The sequence below is a fragment of the Tyto alba genome, unplaced genomic scaffold, assembly GCF_018691265.1.
Source record: "Tyto alba isolate M040663 unplaced genomic scaffold, T.alba_DEE_v4.0 Super-Scaffold_16, whole genome shotgun sequence".
Classification (NCBI taxonomy): domain Eukaryota; kingdom Metazoa; phylum Chordata; class Aves; order Strigiformes; family Tytonidae; genus Tyto; species Tyto alba.
Window position 1 is genome coordinate 7108230 of NW_024881278.1, and position 6000 is coordinate 7114229.

Below are 6000 nucleotides of genomic sequence, written 5' to 3' on the forward strand. Positions count from 1 at the left end.
TATGCAGGTACCTTCTGTTTGTAATATTAACCTACATCTATCTACACATGTTGTAGTAATGCTTGCCTAAATTCCTATCTAGAAATGGTCTCCTGCTCCTTTGGGGCCTTTCCTTCCACAGAAGTTCTACAAACATACATTTGGATGCCTAAACAGTTCAGATAAAGAAATGGCAATCTAACAGCCATCCTCCATCCACCGCCATTTGGCTATGCTTTCAGTGCCATGTCAAAATTGTATCTGCATGATAACTAGCACTGCATACAGAGATGGCAGCAAGAAAAAGGTGCAGGCCAAAAATGACCAAGCAAGAAGAGGAGTTGCAAGAATTGACCCCACATGGTTTTAACTCTTTTGACACCAATGGAAAACAGTTTAAGTACTACAACAGAAACACAAAGAAATCCAAATTCTCAGTAGTGTTGTGTTTAGTAGCCTGCCATGCAAGAATCGGCAGAGTAGATATGCCTTCTAGCTCCTGCGCCTTCTCCTTTAGCCAGAAGTTTTCCTCCACTTTCACAGATATTCAACAGATGAGAAAGTCTGGTCATGTCTGTATTCATCTGGAGCTTTGTTTGGGACTTTCTGTATCACCTGATGCCTTCTTTTGCCCAGCAAATACTGTTGAACTGGCTGAGCAAACATAATGAGACCACCTGCCAAGCCTGCCTCTGGTTTGTTCCAGTAGAAGGCCGGTTTGTCTGAGGATTTTCTGAGTCGCTCCCCTGCCAGTATGCTCCAAGGCTGCACTATGCACAGGACTTTTCCCAGAGAAAAATCAACAGCTTTACACCGGTGATGGTACAGGCTGTATTCTGTGGGCCTCACTTTTTTAGTACACAGGTAAGGAAAGCAGCCCAGCCTTGCAAAAACACCTAGTCCAAACACACACCCTGTCGCTTGCCGGAGGGCTCACGCCGGCTAAAGATTTCAGCAGGAACTGCCGGTGGCCCGGCAGTCTGCCCCTCCATCAGCCAGAGGCTTCCCGCCTCTCCATCGCACCCCAGAGGAGCGGCCCCAGAGAACCCCACGGAGCGGGCAGGGTGTGCAGACACGGTGTCAGCACTGCTGCTGCTGCTGCTTATACCCACTCTGCAGGCCTCCTGCGTGCAACGCGGCCCCCAGCGATGTGCTGGGGGCAGGGTGACACTAGCTTTCTTTAAGATACTATGAGCAGAATATTGCCTATAGAGCCTGAGGGGAAAAAAGCAGTTGGCTCTCCTTGCTACAGTACTCTGCTATTGCAGCAAATCATGACGAAACATAAAGCGAATGGTCTTGCTTATCATGTTCTGAAGGTAATCAGCCCTAGGAAACAAACTTATATTTTACTTCATCCTTCAGAAAACTCTTGTACAGCTTTTTTTCAGAACAATCTCTCAATGTCTACCTTTCTTCTTCTAATTTCATCAAATGTCTCCAGTATATCCAACTTCTCTGACTCTTGTCCGTTCCCATGTGCGGTTCTGGCATTTTATTTCTATATATATATTTACTGACAGAGCTCCATAATGACCAAACACAAAAGCAGGATTTGGTTATAGTTCTCTGCTCAGATGTGCTACTCTTGTTTGAAAGCACTGATCAGCAGAGTTACAGGAGCATAAAAGGAGGTAAGTGTAAGGAGCTGAAAAAACATGCACATTAGTCTTAGATGCTCTACATAGATATTTTTCATGCAAAAGTTAGAGAGTTCCTTTGAATTTCTATTTTATTATATTCCTTGTTATACAAGAGAAGCCAAATAAGCAGAGGCTGAACCAGAAAGAACAAGTCTGCTTTATCAGTTTACACGCAGATTGGGGCATGCCAAAGATCACCAAATAAACTAGGTCTCAGTTCAACAAATGAAGTTGCTTAATAATACTCTCAGAGAAGATGCACAGAGACCCTAAACGTTTTAATGACAGATCTTCACAGTACCAGGTGTTGTCTGTGGAATTATGCCATTTTTTCCTGTGTAGGACATTCAGGGAAGAAATTTAGCTGACATGAATCCACTTGCAGGCCTAACCTGGATGGCTGTGAATTGGCTTAATCTCAGCTGGCAACTGTGAGCAGTTAATAACTCTCTCACAGTGGTATCTGGGATTATGCTAAACACAGCAATTTCTTTGCTCTAATGGTTTAGCAGACCTGCATGGCACCTAAATTACAGAACCAAGAGATACCATTGCAGTAAACAAAATCCAAACACACCATGCACACAAGGTTAACCTCCTGGTTTATTCAAACCATGAAGAACACTGAACTCCAGACCTTGCCTTGGTAACTCCTACCCTTCCAAGCGTCACTGTTGCAGCATCCAGCAGCAGCAGAACAATCTCTGTGTTAACTGGGTTAACTAATTTTTCTGAAACCACATCTCATTTCAACCCCACTGAAAATGTTACTTGTAAAAATACATTCCGAAAACATTGGTCTAGGACCTAACTGTAGGGCAGATGATAGCTTTTTTGTGTTTAATCCTTCATGTCTGAGTTTTTTAAGATAAACAAAGTTCTGTGCACAGACTTTTCACTCCATCCCTGTCTTGTCACAAATTCAAAGATTAGTGTTCCACCATAATCACCATCTATGCCGAGTTTTCCATTACGCAAAACAATTGCAATCAATTTTTCCCACATTTGTGACCTTGGTAATGTCCCAACTCAAACCAGTCAGGATTTTTGTAACTTTTTTAAAGTTGAAGTTCACATGCTGAAGAGGAACAAACAATTACCTACCATTTCAAGAAACATGGTTATCATATCTACGTCCATATTTATGGTACCTAGCATTAATGCAATGTTTGGAAAATGAGATGTACTATCAACCTTTATGTAGTTCTCATTTAGCTATTACTTTACCTTTAAAACGTAATTAGAGCTAACATTATAAATAAGCAAATTGAAGCAACATCTTCTGTCTCTAATTCAACCCCATTACTTTATGATAAAGTCACCACTGACTCTGGCTGGGTATCAAAGATCATTAACGTTAGCTAGCTACCAAGTAATCAAAAACAAATCCTTTTATGCTGAAGCATATATTCAGTATTATGGAAGGCAGAGACCCTCCTTGATACCCAGTGCCACTCACATATAATTTTCCTAAGCTGCCAAACAAATATGGTAGCTCCTTAGACATAATTATAATATTGTTATTCACATTTACAGTGCTTGCAACTTCATTACTTACAGCCCAATCCAATGATGCAGAAATCAATACAAGATTCCCATTAACATTAGATAGCCTTAGATCAGCCTATAGATACCCAGAAGAAAGGAATATTACGTATAGGCAGTGCACATAAGATATTTATATTCATTTCACCACAGTTTTATGGCTGAAAGCTCCAGATGGCCAATCCTTAGAGATACCTCCCTAAGTTTTATTTACTTGTGAGATTCCAGGGAGCATCTGTAGTCTGCCAAAAACTATTCATGTCACACTGAGGATCGAAGGAACCTGATAAAAGATGGCTCACTCTGATGTAGAGAAGCTGGTGCTCAGCAAAAAAAAAGGCATGACACAAGTTCTTTTTAGTCCTGCAGGATTTTAGAAGAACATAATTCTATCTCAGATGAAAATGCACTACCTGAAACAGCTCGGGTTAAATGATGCTATTTCTATCTTAGTAACTGTTAACAAAAGCACCTCTGATGTAATAGTGTAGTTTGTCCATAATGTTTATATGGACTTAATTAACACTCTCATTAGTCACCAGATGACACCTCACATGGTTTGTGTTTCCCTGGAAAATGTTCTTTAAATTCCTCAATTCACTGTAAGCATTTTTCTTCCACACCCAAAGTTCAAATTAATGAAAATATCTAGATCACTGTGGGACACAGATTGCAGAATATTTTAACAGAGAGACCTAGTAGATTGCATGGCATTTGTGACACTGAGGCAATAACAAAATAAATGTTACCAGCTTATGTATGGCTTCCAAAAAATGTAGAATTTCTAAAATCAGTGTGTGCTCCAGTCACACACCTGCACCCAGGGCTGTGGACTGGCACTCTTAACAGCTGACATGAGCAGATTGTAATCTAAAGATTCATTTCAGATTCATTTTGCTGATTCTTAAAAACCATGTATTTGGTGGTATTAGAAAAAAAAATAACAAAAATTCTCTGGCTAAGCACGGGTTTTGGTCAAATGTTTGAATATTGTTCAATTGGGCCTAATTTTCAGCCTTGAAACTCAGGAGCCACTGATCCAAATTAAAAAAAAAATGATTAAATACATCTTAGAACTGATCTATGTTGTGACTAAGCATGAAACAGCTGGCAGATCAGAGACACAAGGACAACGCTGATGCATCAGCCTCTGTTGAGAGCTAGTGTAGCATGTTAGAGGGAGGTCTAACCTGCATCTCCACATCAGTGCATACCATCTGAAACAGTGCTCTGTCCCAGCCACGCACAGCTTTCCTCCTCCAGCTCACCTTGGCAACGTGGCTGGTTAGACAAAGCCAGGGCACCTCTGTGGAGGAGAACAACCTGATTAAATTAGTTACAGTCAGACACATTCCAAAATATTTCTTTCTAGACCTGTACCAGATACACAAAACCCCACTGTCTCCAAAATAACTGACTACACACTTTCAGCCAGACATGGGTGAAAGCAGAAATCTTGATGTCTGAGGGATGTGATGACCATATTCTGCATATGGTGTGTGTGTTACTTGCTCTCGGTACAGTAAGATCTATAGCAAATGGACAGATATACCTGGCACATACTCATCCAGTGGAAATCAAGCTACCAAGACTCAGGTCTGAAACCAGATTGTTCCTTTCAAATGTGGTGTTCTTTCTAGATCCAGAAAATGTGTGAGAAATAGGATGGTATCAGGTCTGTAGTTCTCATTGCTCAAATGCTGCATACAGAAAGCCCATACAGGCCGGCGTAAGGCTATGGTTTCTCTTTAGTTTCACAACTCAGACACTGAATTTGCAGACTTGCCCTGCTGCAAGCCTACATCATTTCCTGCATTTTTGAGAGGCAGAACACTTGCTGACTAACTCGTGGTAAACTATTCAACCAACAAACAACAGTTTCCAATAAAGTAAAATTTGTATAAGATGTATAGTGCTCTCTAGCAGTGCTACCTAGAGTGATACTTGGTAATATTCATTCTTAGCAATTCTTAGATAAAAGACAGGTATACATTTCCTAAAAAACTGAATGGCACAAATAAGCAGTTTTCTTTTGTTTCTAGTACACTTGCCCTTTTACGCCTCAACGTTTGAAGTTTGAAATTTTTTTAAAAAGACATTAAATGGGGACAATGCAAATTAAAAAATTAGCATGTAACCAAAGCTACGGAATTTTTGATGTCGCGGATACTGCATCAGGAACTGATTGGATAATAATCAGTCACCATCAGTTCCTAATGCATTGCCTTCAGCATCTAAACAAGCATCTCTGAGTTTCTAACATGAATAGCTGCAATATTGTAATGTTTACGTATTTGCTAAATGTCCACCCACCAAAAACTTGACAGCTCTCTCACAAAAACACAGTATTACCTTTAGAGGGAAATCTAAAGGTATAAGTGCCGTTCAGTGGGACACCTCACTCCTGCCCACATTAGGGCAGTGCAGTTAGAATCAGATTAGGAGAAAAAATTGAAGGAGAAGAGGACTGTTCTTGCCCAAGGTTGTTACCTCAACAACGTATTTCTCTTCATAAAAGATTTACAAGACATACCTAAAATATAAGGATAGTGATAATGACAATAGTCCCTTATATTGCACCTTATTTCAAAGTACTGCAAAACTACTTATGATCTGGTTTGTATTATTAGAATATATGCACAAAAACTATGCATACTACCTGTATGTATCTATAAGACCAAATAAAAGACTAGAGAGAGAGGAATCTTCTCTTCACTGATGAAACAGAAGCCACACTGAACTGGAACACAGCAAAGGACATCATATAACATTAATACCCAAGTCACTGAGGAACTGAATGAAGCATATCCAATTTTAATAGCCTATGACATCT

The 6000-nt window shown here is 40.1% G+C and overlaps 1 protein-coding gene across 1 annotated transcript in view; it reads right to left on the minus strand.

Moving 5' to 3' along the window:
* The window catches only part of CCDC85A (coiled-coil domain containing 85A), a 169421-nt gene extending 165033 nt beyond the window's left edge, over positions 1–4388 (minus strand). The window contains exon 1 of the mRNA XM_042789571.1: positions 4358–4388. The gene's annotated coding sequence lies outside the window, so the exon portion shown is untranslated. The remainder of the gene's footprint in view (positions 1–4357) is intronic.
* Positions 4389–6000: the final 1612 nt, after the last annotated feature.